The 22,879-nt window shown below is 45.0% G+C and overlaps 1 protein-coding gene across 1 annotated transcript in view; it reads right to left on the bottom strand.

Moving 5' to 3' along the window:
- The window catches only part of CCDC178 (coiled-coil domain containing 178), a gene marked incomplete at its 5' end in the record, with an annotated part of 366,439 nt that overhangs the window by 171,350 nt on the left and 172,210 nt on the right, over positions 1-22,879 (bottom strand).

Raw genomic sequence — 22,879 nt, 5'->3', positions numbered from 1 at the left:
GCATCAGGGTGGAGCATACCCTGGGTACTCAAGAACTCCATCCTGAGGTGGAGCGGGCTCGAGTTGGGCTACTGGAGTCACTCCTGCTTCTGCATGAGAAGATCTGGGTGTGTGCAGAGGCAGAGTTGGGTGTGGGGGGCATAACAAAGAGGTGGAGGAGGTCTGTGAACCAATACTGGCCAGGCCAAAAGGGAGGTATCAGTATGACTGTTGCTTGGTCCAGAAAATCTTGCTCAGGACTTGTGGAAGCAGGGGAATGGGCAGAAAGACACAGCCCAGCAAAGAAATCATTGCTCCATGAATCTGTCCCCAAGACCCACCTGGAACAATAATGGGGAAGTTTGAGGCTCTCATTGGTCACAAAGAGGTCCCAGCATGGGCTGCTCCACCTGCGGAAAACAGAGTGTAGGGTAGGGTTATGCAGTTCTCACTTGTGGTTCATGTAGAAGGATGTGCTGAGCGTGTCTGCAAGGGAATTGTGAGCACCCGGGATATAAGCAGCCTGGAGCATGACACCATCCTTGATGCACCAGTTCCAGAGGTGGACAGCCACTGCATGGAGGGAGGGAGACTTGGCACCGCCTTCCCTGTTGAGATAGACTACTGCAGCCATGTTGTTGGAGAGCGGATGAATGTGGTGAGATCGTATGCGGGGAGGTATACCCTACAGGCAAGATGAGCAGTGCACAATTCTAGAATGTTTATATGCATCCTGGCCTCCTGGGGGTCCAGAGGCCCTGGGCCGCCTGACCATTCAGGTGGGTGCCCCAGTTGGTGAAACAGGCATCCATGGTGAGAGTGGCATGGGGGAGGTATAAAGGGGGTGCTGACCAAGACCTTGGATGGGTTGGTCCACCATGCAAGGGAGGCTAGGACAACAACTGGGAAGCTAGACAGGTTTGTCTAAGTCATCTGTCTGTGGCTTGTAGGAGCCACATCTGAAGGCGGAGCATGTGGAGGCGCACATGGGGCGCCACAGAGGTACAGGTCACCATGTGGCCAAGGAGGGAAACATTGATGGATGAAGGTGTGCAGAATGCAGTGCAAGATGGTAAGATAGAAGTGATAGAAGTGAGGGCAGCAAAACGGTCCGCCAGCAGGAAAGTTTGGGCCATGATGGAATCCAGGAGTGTACAAAGAAAGATGATCTGGTGGGTAGGGATGAGGACTGACTTTTCCTCGTTGATGCAAATTCCGAGAGTGGTGAGGAGGATGCAAAGGACCAGGATGACTGATAAGAGATGCCCACGGGATGGCACAACAAGGAGCCAATCATCCAGGTAAGGGAATACTGAGTGGCTGAGATGGCACAGATGGGCTGTGACAACAGTGAAGACTTTTGTCAAGACTCAGGGAACGGTTGCAATACTGAAGGGATGGTACAGAACAGATAATGGGAGTGTCCAACCATAAAACGGAGAAACTGCCAGTGAGTTGGGTAAAGTTGATGTGGAAATAGGAATCTTTCATGTCAAGAGCCGTGAACCAGGCTCCCTGGGGAAGGGAAGGAATAATCAAGGGGAGCATCACCATCCAGAACTTGAATTTCTTTATAAATCTGTTGAGCATCAGGAGGTCCAAGATAGGGCGGAGGGCCCCCTCCCCAATCTTTAGAATAAGGAAGCACAGAGAATAGAAGCCATGGACCCTGTAATGGAAGGTAACTGGGTCTACGGTGCCCTTTCAGAGAAGGGCATCTGCTTTCTATTGGAGAAGATCTTGGTAGGAGGAATCTTCATGGCAACCATGGGGTGAACAAGTGGGGAATGAGATAAATTTGATACCCTTGATGGAGAACAGCCAGTACCACATGGTCCATGGTGATCTTACCCCAATTGTGGGTGAACAGGGCAAGAGGGCCCCCAAAGATGACATGGAGGCCCTGGGAAGAGTTAGGAGAAGGTTCACATGTCTCAACCTAGGAGTCAAAAATGCTGTGTGGGCAGGGTCAATGAAGCAGAGGTGGCAGTGGTAGAATAGTGTGGCCGCTCAGAGCACTGGCGACACCGGAGTGGCTCCTGCGGGCACAGAAAGTAGGGCAGATAGGGAGTGTGGGGATGGGGACAGAAGGATGACTAAACCCGGGGTGTAAATGCTGAGGAACCTTAGAGTGGCATGAGAATCCTTGAGAGAATGGAGGGATCCATCCGTCTTACCATTGGAGAGCTTGTGGATGTCAAAGGGGAGGTCCTCAAGAGTGGTCTGGACTTCTTTAGGGAATCCAGATGATTGGAGCCAGGAATCCCGACGCAGCATGATGCCGATTGCCAAGAAGTGGGAGGCAGCATCAATGACAGCCACTGCCGCTTAAAGGTTCACCTTGGCCACAAGTCTCCCCTCATCCAGCAGTGCTGGAACCGTTGCTGTTTGTCTGGCAGCAGCAAATCTTTAAACTCCAAAAACGGAGAGAATACCTGAAAGTCGTATTTCACCAACAGTGCTTGGTAGTTGACAATGCGAAACTGAAGTCCTGCAGAAAAGTAAACCTTCTTGCCCAAGAGGCCCATTTTCTTTGCTGACCTGTCCAGAGGGGTGGACCTGCGGTGTTGTTGGTGAGCAGATTCCATTACTGCATGGACCACCAGGGAGATCAGGGGTGGGCGGGAAAGGAGGAATTCCATTCCTTTAGCACCAAAGTAGCACATCGCACACTTTGGAGTAGTGGCACAGGAGACAGGTGTGTGCCAGACCATCTGCACTGACTGCAGGATGGCCTCACAGATGGGAAAGGCAGTCCAAGAGGGCCCTTGATGCTGGAGGATGTTCAGGAGCTGGTGGTGCATATCCTGGACCTCCTCCACCAGGAGTCCTAGATCGTCTGCCACCTATCAAAGTACCTCATGGTACTGCCTATGGTCATCAGGAGAGGAGAGGGAGGGTGGGATCAGCACCTCATCTGGTGATGAGGAGGCACTGGTGGGGACTGGCGCAACCAGCAGTACCGACTGTACCACCGCTTCCTCCCATTCTTCGGACATCAAGAAGGGCGTGAGGTAGACCAGGGATGGGTAATACGATGTCACTGATGGTGCACAATGGTCCCAGTACAGGTCCCGGGGGGCCAGTATGGCCAAGTGTAAGGGTCCCTGGGGAGTGATGGACCCATGGGTACTGGTACAATGGCTTGGCGGCAGGGTCATAAGCCGGAGGATAGGGCATTCTGCATCGGGATCTGCACAGTGGGGATGCAGACCACTGATAGGGTGGTCTGCATCGGGGACCAAGGTGTCCAGGGGACTTGAAGGCAGTAGAGAACCTGGGTATGGCAGCATCAGCTCTACAGTGTGCAGCAGTGGTTCCAGGCAGTTGGGCGACAGAGAACCACGCACAGTAGACCACAGGGTGCTGGTGGTGGAAGCAGAGGGCAGAGTGATGCTGGCAGCAGAGCAGTGATTGTGAGTGGTGGCTGCACTGGAGGATCATGTAGGTGTTTCTCTTTGTGCTCTGACTTGGACTTCTTGAGAGCTGGAGCAGCAAGTTGATGTATGACTTCTGACCTGACCTGGCCCAACTCGGGGAGGCAACGCTGCATTTAGGGGCAGTCCCAGACTTGGATTTGCCCTTGTGCCCAAGACTGTGCTTCTTATGCCCAGAGGAGGGCTTGTCAGGCTGCAGCAGTACCCAGTGCATCCAGTGCCCAGGAAGAAGACAGAGGGGTGCTCACCAGCAGCGATGGACAGCATTCCGGCAGATCTGCTGGTCCTGGATCTGACTGCACAGATAAGTGCATAGCCTCTTCCATGAGGAAATTATGCAAACAAAGTTCCCTGACTTCCTGAATCTGGGATGGGAACGAACGGCAAATGGAACAGTGGATGATGACATGGGTTTCACCAGGGCAGTAGAGGCATTGCTGGTGCTCGTTGCTCACAGAAAAGGACTGAGGGCATGAAGCACAGTTTTTGAAGACGACTTGCTGGGGCATAATCCCCAGGCCAGGAGGTCTCCCCAATGGGGAAGAAATCCAAAAAGAAACTTAACTAACTACAATACTAATACACTACATAAACAAGAAAAACACTATCTACAACCAGAGGTGATGTGTTTGGGGCGTAGGGGGCATGTGCCTCCTCCCCCAATTTGCCTGGCTTGTACTGAGCATGGTCACAAAGACTGAGCATGCTCAGTAACACTGCAGAAGCAGTCTGCCCTCACTCTGCCCCCCTGCTATCAGCTGGCTCAAGTCATCTCTGTCTACAGCTATGTACACAATGACAGAATGGATAAGCTACTCTCTTATCTAGGCTAAGAATGTGGAGGAACAGAGGTTCTGACTTTGGCCATGCGGCAGTAAGAGGGAACTGGATCAGTGTCAACCTCCCCGGCCTTTTATAAACTTGGCTGCAGACACAAGGATGACTCATGAGACATGTGGAAGTCAACAGACACTGCTACAGAATTGTTCCAGCTCCAGTGCATGGGCTGCATGTGCACACACGTTTGGAATCTATATAGGGACCACCACTTGAAGAACAGTACTTGGTTGTGCCACAGCACAGGGGGCTGGACTTGAAGACTTCTGGAGGTCCCTTCCATCCCTGGTAGGGTTAATGAGGGCCTGAGAGGCCAATTAGATCACCTGGCAGAGGAGGGCCAGGAGGGCCAGGGTTAAGTGAGGATGAAGACCAGCTGTGGAAGGACCAAGACAGCACTATAAAACCAGGAAGCTGAGAGTAGAAGGGGGCTGCAGGAGAGGGAGTCTGCAATCACTCTCTGGAAAGAGGGTGGTCATCAGGAGCAAGGAGGAGGACCAGAGGGAGAGTAAGCACTGGGATCCTTCCCTGCAATAAGGAGTCTGACTTAAGGCTAGGAGGGATAAAGTAGCCATGGGGAGCAGAGTATGCTTCAGTGGTAAACCCGGAAGCAGGAAAGAGGAAAATAGGGAGGCTCAGTAGGAAGGAGACCAGGGAAACAGCAATAGGGATGGAGCCTGAGGACCTGGATTGCTGGTTATAGCATCCCTAGACTGGAATCCAGTGTAGTGGGTGGGCCTGGTTGGCCAAACGCAGTCTGGAGACTGTTGGATTTTGCAACCCCAGAAGGAGTGGACTAAATGGTGATCTGGCTAGAGTGCCAAGTTACCAGAAGAAAGGCTATTGCAGAGCGAGTAACAAGCAGCAATAGGACACCCGACACAGTGACAGCTATATTTCCCAATCTAGATACAAGAAAGCACACTACTGGTGAGTGAACTGCATTACAGATAGCTACTATGTTTCCCCTCCTCCTGTCCTCTGGGACCTCACCCATCCTGCAAGAGCTCTTGAAGTTAATTGCTAACGGTTCCAAGATTGCTTCATCTTCTAGTTCCTTAAGTACCTGGGATGGGACAAGGCCAGATGGCTATAGAAAAGTAGTGGGAGATCAATCTATTGGCTGCAGGCTAAACAAATCCCTGGTATCAGGATAAGTTAAATGGCAACTGCTCCAGGTCAATTCAAACACCTGGGGCCAATTAAGAACTTTCCAGAAGGCAGGGAGAACACTAGGTTGATTGGGACACCTGAAGCCAATCAGGGGCTGGCTGAAACTAGTTAAAAGCCTCCCAGTTAGTCAGGTGGGTGTGGATGTCAGGAGCTGTGGGAGGAAGTTGTGCTGTTGGAGAGACTGAGCAGTACACACCATATCAGGCACAAGGAAGGAGGCCCTGAGGTAAGGGTGAAGTGGAGCTTGAGGAAGTGGGGGCTGCTGTGGGGAAGTAGCCTGGGGAACTGTATGTGTCATGTTTCTAAAAGGTCAGCAACCATAGCTGATACTATTAGGGTCCCTGGGCTGGAGCCCAGAGTAGAGGGTGGGCCTGGGTTCCCCCCCATTGTCCCCCCCCAATTAATCACTGAGACTGGGAGACAACAGAGACTGTGCAAGGGAGGATAGCTTCTCACCTCCCTCGCTGGCTTATGATGAAAATGGCTCGGTAGACTGTGACCCTTCTCTCTGTAGAGAGAGAAGGGTCACAGTGAGCCTCTGAGGCTAGCGAAATCTGCCAGGAAACATGGGACCCATGGAGGCAAGGACAGAGCTTTGTCACATACCCCTTCGATGACATTCATCAGACCCTGCCAACTTGAACCACATCTAACATACCTAAATATTCTTTCATTTGTCCATTACTTGTGCTCCTCCCCTCTTGTTAATATTGTGTTGAATATCTGGTCACCATTAGCTTTTTCAGTGAAGACAAACAAAATAGGCATTAAACACCTCAGTCTTTTTGACATAATCTATAATTAGCTCCCCTTCCCCACTAAGTAGAGGACCTACTCTTTACTTTAACTAAATTAAGAACAAGAGAAAGACAAAGAACCTCATTGCCTCTTATGTTCCTTGCTAGGTATCACACATTTTGACTCAGCTTTTGTGATTTTGTTCCTACTTGCTTGTGCTATTCTCCTTCGCATTCTGTCCACATTTCCTGGAGGATTCCTTTTTGATTTTCAGGTCATTCAAGAGCTCCTGATGGAGCCATACTGGCCTCTTACTATTCTTCCTATCTTCACACTGCAATAGTTGGCAGTTGTCCATTTAATATTGTCTCCTTGAGAAACTTTCAGCTCTCCTGAACTCCTTTATCCCTTAGATTTTTCTTCCCATGGGACCTTACCTACTAGCTCCTTGAATACATTAAACTGATTTTTTGAAGTCCACTGTCCTTATTTTGCTGCTCACTCCTTCCTTTCCTCAGAATTTGTTAAGACCTACTTAGAAAAAATCTCCCCCCAATTCACCAGTGTACCCAAGCATAATAAAGCAGTGCCACAGCTCTGCATTTGTGTTGTGATATTTCAAGTTTGAATGTGACCAAAATCAATTCCAAACCAAAATCAGATACCACTCATTCTCTCTGAGGCCTTCTGTGCTAGGTTTTGTCTTCCAAGTCCAAATATGGAAACAAGGAGCCAGATTAACAGCTAGTTTTTTCACAACTCCAATCAACAGTAAAGAAGTTAAAATCAAGGCCCTGGGACGTCAACTGCAAGTCTCAGAGCGCTGATTGTCTGGGGCAGAAAACTAGAAAATTCTGTGGTACTTTCACATAAATTTAAAAATACAGATTTTAATGAATAATACTGTCAATACAGTAACCCCTGTCTGATATTAGTCAACCATGAAAGAATACATCTGGATTTAAGCGAATGCCCTGAAATACTCAGTTTGTGGCATCTGTAGTAATGGTAACACACAAGCTCAGAAGGCAGCAGTATCCAAATAAATACTACCACCTTACATCGAGGAATAGCTTTTGTTGCTTGGGAAACTCAGGGAACCTGCACAATTTCTAAAGCAGCTAAAGCTTTTTGGGGCTGATGAAAGTACGAGTTCACAATTTATACTGCTTATAACAATGAAACATTTACTACTTAGTGATACATTCATTTACTGATTAATATAATTTTATCAAACCTTTTAAGTTTGTAAATATGAGTTATTAATTTGTTTGTCATCATTGTTATAAGCAATATTTGAGATCCAGATCAAGAATAAAGTCAGAAAGATAAAATACAGCTTTATTGAAGCTCAAACCCTATTCAAAACAAGAGCTTAGTTACTGCCAGTGCATCAGCTCCAAGGAATAGGCTTATTGGCTGACAACATGACAGTATTTCTTTGTTATGACTGGCTGAAGACAACCAATTGTCATATAATAATTTTCAGTAATTAGTATACATATTAGAAGTAACTCATCTTTTCATAAGAACAACGTTCTTTTGGATAAACAATAGCTTCCTGCAACACTAAATTATGGAGGCCATGTTACTAATTTATGGTGGGTTACAATTATACATGTTGTGGGCCACAAGCACTCTGTGGGCTGTGTAATGAAGGCCAATAGTTTAAAAACTGATTAGAATTATAAATAATCTGCCAGGTGTTTGCACTTCTGTTACTGAAGATAATGTAATCTATGTCTTGTATATCTAAAATCATGTTGAAAGAAAACCTGATGATTAAAAAACTCCATAGATGATACAATCACTAAAAAATAATTTCCAAAACAATTATTTTCAGTCAGACCTTCATTATATATGTAATATGGATAGTGGCATTAACTCTGGTAACTGTGACATGATCTCACGACACCACGCAGCATCACAACATATTGTTTTACTGGCCCTGCAAGTTATGTCAGGACTCTCTAACATCCTGTAAGCTAGATTTTCAGGAAGTGAGGTCACCTGGTGATAAGGTGGATCATAGAAAAACCTAGCTTGCATCAAGAGAGTGGACTCTGACTTTTTAGACCACTTATTTCATTACATGAACATTACAGGTATTCCTTTTCAAAAGACTAACAAATTTATTTTATGCTCAAATAAATTTGTTAGTCTCTAAGGTGCCACAAGTACTCCTTTTCTTTTTGAGGATATCTGGGATCTATTATGCATTCTAACATTGGCTCATAGGAAGGCAAGTCACAGCCTCTGTTGTTCCATCGGTAAAAGGGAGATGATAATACTTAACCATATACTACATTGCTTTGAGGTCATTGGACAAAGTCACAATGTATTGCAAGTGCGAAGTAATACCACTATTGCATTGGGTACATATTGGTACTGTACATCAGGGAAGACTATGCTGGAGTTATTATGAAGGATGCAGCTGGGTTTTTGTAGTTGGATGAATGTTTTGGCAGCTGATGGATGAATTTGAAAGAAGGATTTGGCAACGGGCATGGGGATCAGGGTTGGAAATTTGTAAAAGAAGACTCTGATATCTCAGAGGATCTTTGATGTTGAAGGTGGGGGTCTGGTTTGGGTCAACTGAGGGAGGGAGGGAGAGAGGGGAGGCATAGCTCAGTGGTTTGAGCATTGGCCTGCTAAACCCAGGGTTGTGAGTTCAATCCTTGAGGGGGCCATTTAGGGATCTGGGGCAAAAATTGGGGATTGGTCCTGCTTTGAGCAGGGGGTTGGACTAGATGACCTCCTGAGGTCCCTTCCAACCTTGATATTCTATGATTCTATGAACTGTCATGTGAAGAGACTCAAAACGCTTTTACAAAAATGGGAAGGTTATGGCTTTCCTCACTGAGGAAATGGATGTCCACTTGACCATCAGTTTCTCTTTTCATGCCTCTTTTTGGACTGCTCCATGGTTTTGCTGATCACTGGAATCCCTAGAAACCACTTCCTATTTAAAAATTAGATTTGGGGCCCATTTGTACCTTTGCTGCACTTAAGCCTAATGCCTAACGTTTGGTGATAGAAGGTTCTGATATGCAATTATAATGTGATGCCACTGGATGGTACACCATCTATGAGGATTTAAAACAATGAGCTTCTATTGTCTGAATTAAAACATGCAAGTTTGTTAGCCTGAAGCCAGTCCCAAACACTGAAACCTCCGTGGTCCAGCCACTAGAGAGAAACAAAGTCACAGTGCTAGGGTGCATTACACAATTGTTTCAGGGATATTCCCAACATAAAGCACATAAGATTGATATTTGGAGCACTCTAGACCCAACCACACCAGACTATTTACCATTTCAAAAGCAAAGGCATATTGCTGGAGTCCATCACACATACAGTTAATCAAAGCTGAGTTTTTAAGGTACAATAAGAAAATGTGCTAGGTCACAGATTCCAGACTTCCTAGGGGCTGCATAAACTTGATTTATGGGACACATATATTTGTTCTAGATGTTAAACAATTAAATGAAATACCTCCAGCAATAACAAACAGTTAAAGTTGAAATATAAAGCACTGCAAAAGAGAGGAAGTTCTTACACTAATGTGGCCATGCCAAACATTCTATATATTTAATGAGATACATTAATAACAAAATACAAATATTCAGGTTTATATTTAACAGAGAAAACAGGATGAGGAAATACTACATAGATAGGATATTGCTGAGTTGGCCATTCTTTGAAAATAAGTCTTGACCTTGATCTGACCTTTACTTTTCACAGATATCAAGCAGTTAGCAACTGGAGACTAATATACCTGTAATAGTATCCTCATTTTTAACCATCAACATTTGGCTTATTAGTTGCAAATCACTGAGGATTCATTTAAACTCAAAGATGGACAATGTTAAGTTTAAATCACCTACAATTATGCTTTGATGTTTAGATCTGATATCAATTAAATGAATTTTTAAACACAATATTCCTTATTCCAAAATGTTGATACATTGAATGGCACATGAACTGATGTAGTAAATGTATAATAATGTACACTTTGCTTTTACTTTCCAAGTCAATGGGACTCTACGCATGTGAGGATCCACCTGTACAGAATCCTTTTGCAAGACTGGAACCTAAAATCAATAATATACATCAGAGTTTGAATAGTTTGCAACTCCTATAAATAATATGCTGACTATTCATGCAAATATTAGCAGTCAAAATAATCTTTTGATTTCACAAGTACTAAACTAAAAAGCCCCAATTCTTCCTTGTGGTAGACTTCTAGATCCAGTAAGTGTTAAAGTAAAGATACTGCTTGTCCAGTTGAGAAGAATATTAGTATGCAACAGTGATTTTTCTAACCCTTATTGCACCAAAACAATTGCATTTGTGGAGACTGAAGTGTGAAAAGCTCTTAGAAATGATAAGGAGGGAACTGAATATCAGAACACGTTCTTCCATAAGCGTATCTCAATAAATGGCTGATCTTTGCAACACACCATCAAAATCCTGCAACTACCATTTTTAGAACTATTTGTGCTCTCAGCTGAAGTTGTCAGATAAGACAGAAATATAGTATTAAACAAGAACACCATATGAAATATTAAAGAAACAAAACTAAAAAAGAATTTTTATGTAGTATTCACCTGTTTTAGGGATCAAAAACCAAATTCCTACTACTGTTCATGGGATTACGTGGTGTAGCGAGACCAAATTTCACCCTTTGTATTCTAAAATTTCTAAAAAGCAGACATACTGCACAAAGAAGATAGAGAAAAATAGAATAAGCATCATAGCCCTGACCTTGCAATGATGATTCTGCAGGTAGACCTCCTTCAGCTGTGTGATTCTCATCGCAAGATCCAGGCTATACCATGATTTTTTTTTTAAAACAATTCAATCAAGCTGGTGGATGAACATTCAAACACTAAAAAGATTTCTATGTGCATAGATATTTTGTTAAAAAGGAAATTTTCAAACTTAACTAATGTGGATGTTAAAAAGTTATATAATCTAATTGAGGGCCTGATCCTGCTCTCATGGAAGTCAGTGGGAGTTTTGTCACAGACTGAAGTGGGAATCGGATCAGGCCCATATGCCCCAATCCTAGCTTTCTAGGCTTTTATAACAGTGTTCACCTCCTTAGCGTCTGATGGGTGCCATTTTTACAAGGATGGACAGTACTGAGCCCTATGGGCCCAGCCTTGATCCCTCTGCAGTCAGTGGCAAAACTTGAGTTGACCTAAGAAAAAGCAGACTCAGGCCCTAAATTAGATACTGTGCTTTTTTGTATCCATACTATTTCTTGCAAAGAGATCTATCAGTATGGAGACCCACTTTCTCAACCAGGGTTCCATTAGGCATAAAGATATGCCCACACAGGTACTTTTGCAGTATTGGGATCTTAATTAGAAACCAGTTTAGATTAGGCTTCCTGATCCATGTAATTTTCTTTTCATTTGCATTTACACTACAAAGATCAGCAGAGATTTTATTTTTAGAATCTTTTACTTTGTTCATTTGGAAAAAAAGAATCTTAAAGAAAATGTTTGGAATTTTCATATTAAATTTCTTTTTATTTATTATACAGTCATAGCTGGTGAGTCTACATATCACAAAGAACTACAAAGATAGACACAACTTTTAACATGTTTACAAACTTTTACCTTAGTAATTTAATTATATTGATTGTTATTGTCTATTCTGGATCACTGGATTTTAATAAGATACGTAAAACAGAATAACTGCACCATTCACTAGCATCAGACGACTGCCAAGCTTACTGACATGCAAAACATTTCGTAATTATTTTGCAAATCTCTCACCCTAACAGAAGATCATATGCTACAACAGTTTTGACCAATGTTACTCCATTTTTTAAAAGAAAAGCATGAATATACATTGAAAAATTGTAGTCTAATCCAGATAACTAGAAAGCCAGAGACAAAGAGGGAAAAATGGAGTTTAAAACACTCATTTCATTTCAATTATCAAAGTTTATTCTTTTGCCAGATACTAAAATCTAAGCAAAATATGTATTCAAATCACACCTGTTTCAGTTTCTCAAAAGTGCAATTTCAGCTAATTTAACAATTCATTCCTCTTAGGGATATGTTTTACTGGGAGATTTAAGCTAGTGAGATCAGCCTGAGTAAATCATGCAGTTAACTGATTTTTGATAATAGAAAATTTTGGTTGGCTGAAAATACTTAAAGACAGTAGAAGTAGACAATGCTGGTGGGTAAATAGATAGCTTTTTCATTCCAAATGTCACATGTACAAGTCTCAACAAACAGATTGATCATGATCTAACTATCAGTATCTAAACTGCAGTGCTTAGAAACAAGACAGACAAATCATAAATCTACTTATCTGATCACTTATTTTCCATGATTGGATCTAAACAGAACAAAACACTGGGTTCTTTTCTCCTTCTTGGTCAGTCAGGCAGGACTGCGGACAAATCACACTGTAGAATTGCTGTGCTCTTTCCTTCATGTTTGACAGTTTGATTCCTTCTGAACTAAAAGATGTTTCAGCCTACACACCCTATTGTGTTGAGACAAATCTCCCTTAAATCCCAGATAAGGGATAATTTGCCATTCAGTGACTGCTACCACACAGTTTGCATTAACAGCACTACCTCAGAAAGCATGAAGGACAGACAGTCAATGGGAGAACAAAGTACTGGTAAGAGAGAGAGAGATATCCCTAAGGCCGTAGATGGGAAGAGCATTATCCTACTCCCTGTCACTTTGATAGACAACTTCCTAAAGCCCGGTCTACACCTCAAACTTAGGTTGATCTAGCTACATCGCTCCTCTTTGAGAGATGTAGTTAAGCTGATCTAAGCCCCGGTGTAGAAAATAGCTTGGTTAATGAAATAATTCTTCTGTAAACCTAGCTACTGCGTCTCAGAGTGGTGGATTAAGAATAGCGGTGGAAAAACTGCTTCTGTCACTGTAACAACTGTTTACGCTCAGGCACTACAGCGACACAGCTGCAGCACCTTAGCTGTGCAGCTATAATGTCTGCAGTGTAGACATAGCCTAAGGAAGTACAGCCCTAACAACTCTGGAGTGGAAAACCTTATTAACCAACTACTACATGATCAGCCTATTTTTCTTAGGGAATGTGTGGAAAGCTCACTTGTTTTACAGCGTTTTTTGAACTCTTTTACTCTTTCTATCTAAAACTTGGAAGCCACTTTGGGGGAGAGGGCATTGATTGTAACTTTCACCAGTCTATGCCCTCTCCTTGGTATACTCAGTAATGATGTGCAGTAATACTTTTAGACATGGCATAATTCTTAGAAGGCTCTCACGATCTCATTTCTAGGCTAAGATGAATTTAGCAGATGAAAGTCTTCTCTTTTGCTGCAGAAGGCTAGAAGTATGTGATGTGGTTCACTCTGTGCCAGACTTTCCAATCCCTCTCTCTGGCAGAACAAGACTTCTGTGCTTTCTGCAGTGGCTGGCAGAGTGCTACTGCAGCCAGCACAGGTAATGAAGTAATCCTTGTCCAGAGAAGCCTTTCCATGCTCAAAAGGAATCCAAGATGGCACCCAGGCAGCCACAGGTAATCTGTTCTGTTCTTGAACTCTTTTGATGCAGTAGTCAGACTGTGGAATGTGAAGACCTCTGCAGGCCATGAAAATTTTAGTTTGACTGGTCATCAAGCTTGACTGTTTAGCCAAAGAGAGAGAATTCAGTATCTGTACTGTAGCAGATCCAGACATATAATTGGATGTTGTGTGGAACAAACCCAGGATCTACAAATACAAATCTGCATTTATTAATTCAAAAGGTAATATCAGGACTTCATTTTTTTTCAATTTTGTGCCTCTGGTCAGTTAAAATTTATCATCCATATGACACCTGAATAAGATAATAGCAACAATACAGGGTTGTCATTCTGCTGTGGACTTCTGTTTTCAGACCTCAAGATCATCTACACAGTGTATTGTGCTGTAATTTATTTAATTAGACATCCCTTTGGGAAAAAAAATCTTTTATCAGCATCATTTACCTTAATATATAATTTATTGAATCAAAGCTATGTTTATTTAATGGGCATTAAAATCCAATGAATAAAGGAGTAAGGATTTTATTCAGTGTCTTCAGTTTCATGAAGCCTACAAAACTTTCTTTTCAAGCAGAGAGATTGAATAAAAATCTTTGTAAGAATTTTGAAGCAGAGGGCTAAGGCCTACCTCAATTGATTTTTGGTGGCTTCAATGTCACAGAAGCCCAATGGAATTGTTACTGAACTTGGCCCTAGAACAAGTATACTAAATAAATAAAATGCAAATGTGAGGGGGAAAATATTAGTCAAAAGTGACTATTGTCTGAAATCTAGTAATAAAATTATATTGAAAAAATGGGACGGTTATGTTTCAATTTCAGATTCATTAAATAAAATAATCTTATGCATTCACTTAAGCAGTACCCGTTATTTAAGAACATTACTATCACTTAAGATTTCCAGTTGTTTGACTAACCTATTGGCTTAAAACTGCCACAACTAAAACTGCTCTGCCATATTAAACTGGGTTCAATTCTGGTTTTTGCTCTTCAGACTTGCAGGAAGTAGGAGTCCTATAATCTAGGGTAAGAGAGACATACTCCATCTCAGAAGAAGACTGAATAACATTTTGAATTATGACATGTAGGCTAGAGGGTATAGAAGTAGGATCTTCTACCCAGAGCAGATCGGCCAATTATGTCCATGGGAATAGAATATGATTTATATAGTAATATCACTTTTAGTTAGGAAAGTTATTGTTGTATTCGGCATCATTTGCCATGTAGTAATACCATTTGCCCAAAGTAGCATAGAATTGTGCATCTAAGTTACTTGAAAATAGGGAGCTTTAAATGGCAGCATTATGTTCCAGAGTTAATATTAGGTTTCAGAGTAACAGCCGTGTTAGTCTGTATTCGCAAAAAGAAAAGGAGTACTTGTGGCACCTTAGAGACTAACCAATTTATTTGAGCATAATATTCTAGGAACCTATTCACTTTTCTAAGATGATTCTCTAGATCGGTGCAAGTTAGTGAAGCATGCATGAATCTATTTCTGATGGACATCTGATGCCATACTGAGGTAGGAAAAACTTTTTATAATCCTTAAATGTATGTGGTCCAGCCCTTGTTCAAGAAATCACTACTCAACAAGGAATTTCTCATAAACTACTTCATCTCGTATCTCTGTGTTGGGAAAGATTATTGAGAAGGTGATGGTGGGTGACACTGGCAACGCCCAGTTGTCTTCCCAGTATCCTTGTTCTCACTAATCAGGCTCCTGGATATATCATTGAGACAGCTGACTGTGCTAATGGATATCTCATAACTATGGCTGGTAGTCCGCTGTCAATACTAAATCCTGCTAGATGTGTCAGACTTGGATAACATTGCCAAGAAATAGAAGAAAGTTCTGATGTGTAACTGCTCTTTTTTTCTGAGATTTGATCTAGTTTCCCCTTTTTCAACATATATACACTTAAAGAGAAATAATGAAATAATGTAGGCTACAGTGGCCTCTTATAAGCTCTGTCTCCAATATTCATGCATGATACACTTCCCTTTATAAACCAATGTCTCAGTAAATTATGGACCTAAATGAAGAGAAGACACCCAAACTGAACCTGAGCCAAGTCAAAGGTGGTGCTGACTGACAGAGGTAAATATTTTGAGAAACAGGAACAGTAATCTAACTTTTGTCTGTCAGAGGGCATCTGACTTCTACTGGAAGGGTGTTATGCAGTGTTGTGGTTCTACTGGAATAGACTCTATTTCTGGAGTCTATATAACATTAGGCCCAGATGTCTTTTTTTTCTATCGGACTGAACTGTTTCTTATTCAGTGCTGACCTAGCCACCAAGATCCATGCTTGTGTCACTTCAAGACTAGACTATTGCAACTCTCAATTCCTGAGAAGAACCAGAAGGCCAGATCCTCATCTGGAGCCAAGCAACACTCACTGCAGCTTGGGTGTGTATGCAAATGTATCTTTGCACTCTCCTCAATCCTGCAGCCATTCTGAATTGGGATGATCCCTGGTGTGATACAGGAGGGCCAGGGAGCAGTAGGAGAGTGGTAGAGGGAAATAAGTAAGCCTGAGGCTAATTAAGGTGCGGTTCCCTGTAGACTAGGGAGGGTGGCTACAGGTTAATTGACTACAGGTGCTCCAATTAAGGCCCTGTCAGGAACCCTAATAAAACCCCCCTGAGTCAGGCAGTCAAGGAGGAGGAGGAAGGAGAGAGGACTGGAGCTTGGAGGTGTGTTTTGGAAAACCAGAGAACCAGAAAAACCAGGGAGACCCTGCCCCAGCAGGGGAGGGAAACTCCCTTTCCCAGCATCTAAGGACCAAAGGTACCTCACCCAAGGGAGAAGAGGGTAAGAACCTGCAGGGGTTGAGAGGAGCTGGAGCTCAGAGTGAGGAGCAAATCCAGAGCCCTCCCCCACTTCCCTCCTGGGCCACTAGCAGGGCCCTCGGTGCCCCAAGAGCAGGGGCAAGGGGTGGCATCTTAGCCCCCCACCAAGAAAAGCACAGGACCCACCATACTAACATTGGCCATCTTGTCACACGTGGTGTCATTGGTGGGATTTTTGCACCATGAACTTAATCCAGGGTGGGTCATGACCACTCTGCCCCAAGATGGATGACATGGTCTAAGTACTGGTGGAAGTCACTGCTGCCCAGCAGGAGGCTACCCGAGTCCAGGCAGCTGCCCAACAGGAGGCCATGCGGCTGCAACAAGAGACCAATCACCTGCTGATGACCCAGGCCACCCAAGATCGGGCCGTGCTGCAGGAACTAGTGAACTAGGTGAAGGCCCTTACAGAGCTGAGCCGCAGATATGATGGGACGCGGACCATACGGGCCAGCTACAGTCCGCAGATAATGACCCAGGAGGATAATTTGAAGGCGAACCTCCTGGCCTTCGAGAGGACAGCCCTGCAGGAGGCCTGGCACCAAGACCAGTGGTTGGGAATCCTTGCCCCATTTTTGTGCGGGGAGGCCTCGAAGGCCTATGATGTGACCGCAGAGGAGGCGGCAGATTACCCCCAACTGAAGGCGGAGATCCTGGACAAGGCAGGGGTAATGACGGCCTTGTGAGCCCAGAGGTTCCATGAATGGCAGTACTGCGAAGACAAGACACCGCGATCCCAATTGTTTGACCTAATCCACCTAGCCTGGAAGTGGTTACGCCCGGAGGCTCTCAGCTCAGAGAAAATGATGGAGCTCCTGGTGCTGAACCGCTATATGATAGGACTACTGTTGGGCCTCCGAGACTGGGTAGGCCAGAATGACCCCTCCACCTATGATGAACTGGTCACCCTCATAGAGAGACAACTGGCAGCCCGTAAACTGTTCGAAACTCTGGGAGGTGAAACATGGCATTCCAGGAAACCAGTCCCGATCTGGAGGCCCCTGATAATTGAGAGCTCCGGGAAAGCCATAGCTGGAAGAACAGGCACCAAGGAGCGGCCTGAGGCCCCAAAGGGACCTGAGGGTCTGGGGGGAGAGGGTTGCGGGAGCAGATCAGAGGGCCCAAGATAGAGGACTCCGGGATAAGATATCACTGTTCTGAGTGTGGGGAGTTGGGACATATAGCAGCTCAGTGTCCCAACAGGGAGGAGCCCATGCAATGTAATCTGGGGGATCCCAGGGACCAATGTAGCCTAATCAGCCTGGTGGGGGTCGCAATGGCCCCACATGAGTACACCAGGCCGGTGAAGATGAACGGCATCCAGACCATAACTTTGGTGGACTCTGGGAGTGCTGTCACATTGGTCTCAGGGAAGTTAGTGGGCAAGACCAACTGAGCCGGGCCAAGAGCACCAGAGTGACATGTGTCCACGGCACAGTAAATTTTTAACCCACAATTCCAATATGGATTGAGATCCAGGGAAACACTACCAAGATGACTGCAGGGGTGGTCCCCAAGCTCCCCTACCCAGTCTTAATTGACAGGGACTTTCCTGGGTTCGAGAGCCTACTCCCCCCCATAAAGTTAGGGAGGGAAGTAAACCCCGAGCAGAGTTTGAGGCACCCATGGATGGCCCTACCACAATATTTGCTGGGTTTTCTCCATAGTTATTTTCACCCCCTGGGAAGTCCCAGAAATCTAGATGGGAAAGGAGGGCAGATAAAAGATTAGGAACCAGGATTTTGGTGGCAAACCAGAGAGCTGCCTTGGTTAGGAGGAGGCCCCGTCAGGGAAACCACAAGGAAATACGGACCAGTGGAGACCCAGAGACGGCCCCCAGCATGGGCGGAAGCACCCTAAGAGAAGGAGGGTTGCTCCCTGGGAAGGAGCTTTTGGCTGAGGTAAAGGATCGGTCTCGCACGCAAGCGTTTTGTGCAGGACCAAGCCAATGACCCACTGTATGTGAACAAGAGGGAGGAGGTAGTAGAGGTAAATGGCATGCCAGTAGAAGGGAAAACCAAAGGCCCAGGGCCATACTATGTAATGAAACAGGATCTGTTGTACAGAGTAGTGCCAATATGAGAGGAAGTAGTAGAACAGCTCTTGGTGCCACAGAAGCAGACAAGGGCCATAAGAGATAGCTCACAGTCATCTGTTTGGGGGACATTTAGGAGCAGACAAGACCCTGGATAGAGTCCTGAGAAGGTTCTACTGGCCAGGGGTATGGGCAGAAGTCCAGCACTATTGCACCTCCTGTCCAGAATGCCAGCTGCATAGCCCCTGACCTCAGTTAAGAGGCCCGTTGGTACCTTGCCTATAATTGAAGTCCCTTTTGAAAGGATAGCAATGGATCTAGTGGGCCCACTAGAAAGAACGGCCCAGGGCCACCGAAGCACACTCGTCATCCTGGACTATGCTACATGGTCCCCCAAAGCCATTCCTCTAAGCAACTCCACGTCCAAGGTGATTGCAAAAGTACTGGTGCCGGTTTTTGCTAGGATAGGCATCCCTAAGGAGATCCTGACAGACCAAGGAACTCCCTTCATGTCTAGAATAACGAAAGACTTATGTACCCTGCTCCACAGCCAAGCCTTGCGGATCTCTGTCTATCATCCCCAAACAGATAGTCTGGTCGTGCAGTTTAACCGCACTCTCAAGAGCATGATCCGAAAGGTGGTGGCGCAAGATGGAAAAGACTGGGATACCCTCCTACCATACCTGATGGTTGCAATATGAGAAGTTCCCCAAGCATCTACAGGATTCTCCCCCTTCGAGCTACTGTACGGATGCCACCAACGTGGCATATTAGACATCGTGAAGGAGGAATGGGAGGAACAAGCCAACCTGGGGAAGAACATCATTGCACACGTGGCCCAGAAGAGAGAACGAATAGGCCAAGTGACCCCCATAGTATGAGAGCATTTGGAGTAAGCACAGGAGGCCAAACGAACCTACTACAACCGTCAGGCAAAAGCACGGAAATTTCAACCAGGAGAATGGGCGCTGGTACCAACAACAGAAAGCAAGCTCTTGGCCAGTTGGCATGGACCCTATGAGATCGTGGAAGCCGCTGGGGAGGTGAATTATAAGGTGAAGCAGCCAGACTGCTGAAGGCCAGAACAGATCTACCACATCAACTTACTGAAACCCTGGCACGATCAGGAGACATGCCTGGCCATCCTGCCATCTCCACCCCAGGCAGATGGCCCATAAGGGCAGGTAAAGATATCCCCCGAATTAGCCCCAGAACAATGAACAGAGGTAGCTGAAATGATCCAGCAGAACCAAGATGTGTTTTCCACACAAACCATAATATCGCATACCAGAGGCAAAAAGAGAAGAAATTAGGGCAGAAGTAAGGAAGATGCTGGAACTTGGGGTGACTGAGGAATCCCACAGCCAGTGGTCCAGCCCTATTGTCTTGGTCCCCAAGCCTGATGGCACCCTGAGATTTTGTAATGACTTCTGGAAGATAAACGAAGTATCCCAATTCGATGCCTACCCGATACCACGTGTTGATGAGCTTGTGGATTAGTTAGGCAAGGCCTGATACTTGATGACCTGGGACTTGACAAAAGGCTGCTGGCAGATCCCCCTTGCTGAGGACATCAAGGAAAATACTGCTTTCTCTCCACCTGTCTCTTCCCATATACTGTCCTCCCTTTTGGGCTCCATGGGGCCCCTGTGACTTTCCAAGATTGATGGACAGAGTACTTCGACCCCATGCCAAGTATGCTGCTGCTTATTTAGATGTGGTAATCCATAGCCCTGATTAGGAGACACACCTGGGGAAAGTGGAAGCGGTACTAGATGCTCTTAGAAAGGCCGGCCTCCCCGCTAACCCATCCAAATGTGCAATAGGATTAGCCAAGGCCAGATACCTTGGGTATGTAGTCGGAAGGGGCCTGGTGAAGCCCCAATGGAACAAAGTGGAGGCAATACAGAAATGGCCCCGCCCGATCTGCAAGAAGCAAGTCAGAGCATTCTTAGGGATAGTGGGGTACTATCTACTATCGGGGCCTGGAGATAGTTAAGTGGACTGAGGCAGCAGAAGAAGCTTTCACAGACCTAAGGACAGCCCTTTGCAGCCATCCAGTGCTCATAACCCCAGATTTCAAAAAGGAATTCATCCTACAAACAGACTTGGGGCCATCCTGTCACAGATGGTGGGGGATGAGGAGCACCTGATCTTTTACCTCAGCCAAAAGCTCCTGCCCAGGGAGCAACAGTATGCCATAGTAGAAAAGGAATGCCTAGTGGTTAAATGGGCCATGAAGATTCTACGGTACTACCTAGTTGGGCAGCGGTTCACCCTTGTGACAGCCACACCCCACTCCAATGGAGGCACACAAACAAGGAGAGGAATGCACGAGTGACTAGATGATTCCTATCCCTACAACTTTTTCACTTCCGGATACAGCATAGAGCCAGAAGTCAACATAACAACGCGGACACCCTGTCACAACAACACTGTCTCTCAACCCAAGTAGCCCAATCCCATGGTGTTGAGCGGGCAGGGAGGGGGTATATATGATACAGGAGGGCCAGGGAGCAGTGGGAGATTGGTAGAGGGAAAATATGTAAGCCCTAGGCTAATAAAGGCGCGGTTCCCTGTAGACTAGGGAGGGTGGCTACAGGTTAATTGACTACAGGTGCTCCAATTAAGGCCCTACCAGGAACCTAATAAAACCCCCCGCTTCAGGCAGTCAAGGAGGAGGAAGGAGAGAGAACTGGAGCTTGGAGGTGTGTTTTGGAAAACCAGAGAACCAGAAAAACCAGGGAGACCCTGCCCAGCAGGAGAGGGAGACTCCCTTCCCCAGCGTCTAAGGACCGAAGGTACCTCACCCAAGGGGGAAGAGGGTAAGAACCCGCAGGGGTTGAGAGGGGCTGGGGCTCAGAGTGAGGAGCAAACCCAGACCCCTCCCCTGCTTCCCTCCTCTACCTCCTTCCCGGGCCACTAGCAGGGCCCTCGGGGCCCCAAGAGAGCCCTGCCAAGAAAAGCGTAGGACCCACCATACTAACATCGACCATCTTGTCACAGTTTAGAGTAGCCTACAACATCTGCCAATATCCCCAAGGGCCATTACAGCAGTAGGACCACCTCCTTATTTCCCTGGTCACATCACCACCATCAGAAAGTATCAGCAGTAGTAGTGTAGGAACCACTATGGCAGCTCTGTGACATCCAAGAATTCCTCTACACTGAAGAGATCCTTTGAGGGCTGGATCCACCAAATTTAGTGCTGCCTTGCAGTGGTCAAATGGCACAACATGGCCAGAGCATGGCCCAGGATCAGAGGCAGAAACTGTTCCAGACTGGGTTCTTATTTTTACAGCCCTAACTGGGCTACGATTCATTTATCTCAAACTGCCTCTTTCCATACCTCATTACAACTACTAAAAGGTGGTGATGTTGATTTCAAACTACAGGTTGAAAGTTTTGGGGGCCAGGAGAAGGTTCTTTCATCCAAAGTCTCTTGACCATGGAATCTGTTCTGACTAGACAGAGATCCATCTCTACCCACCCCTCATCACTTAAGAAGTCTCATCTCTTTATGCAGTCCTTACCATAACAAAGTCCTGACAAAGCCCCTATCAATGACTAGCATCTGTATTTGATCCCTATTTAAGTAAACAATTTAAGAAAATGGTGGGATGAGAGAAGAGTTTGGCTCCCTTTATGAGAAACTGATAAATCATCAATTTATGTAATAGGTGCCCAGATACTAAGATGAAAGCCACTCTAGAAATGCATTTAATAAATAATAATATGGTATGCAATTTATATATATTGTTGATTTATTGTGTTTTCAATCTTTAAAGACAACTATGAAAAAGCTAAAATATTGCTTAGGTTGACTGCTACCAATGTGTGATTTTTTCTACTACAGTTTGACATCACTTGCCTATGACAACAGCTAACTATTAAACTGAAGACCCTTATTCAGGAGGTTAATGTGAGGTTGGAACTCCATTCAGTGTTATTTTGGCTTAAGGGCATAATGTCACAATTTGGTGCATCCTCTAATGACTTTTTTTTCCTCTAAAGGCAGCTTACAGCTTAGACCTAGTTCAGCAAATTTCCTTGCAAGGATCTTGGGAGACTGGAGTGTAAAAAGGTACAATTGATTGCGTGGCCAAACTTTTGTTCATGCCTGCTTACTGATTTTTGTTCATTTCACAAATAAACAAGGCATGAATACATCAACCCACAAACCATAAACAATAAAGAACTTCATCCTGTAAGTTTGCTACGGCCAGCAGTTTGTGGCTGAATCTGCTATTTGTCATAAGATAAATGATAAAGTGATTGCCA

Source organism: Lepidochelys olivacea (genome assembly GCF_965140295.1).
Source record: "Lepidochelys olivacea isolate rLepOli2 genome assembly, chromosome: 2".
Classification (NCBI taxonomy): domain Eukaryota; kingdom Metazoa; phylum Chordata; order Testudines; family Cheloniidae; genus Lepidochelys; species Lepidochelys olivacea.
This window is presented reverse-complemented; position numbering and strand designations above follow the sequence as displayed.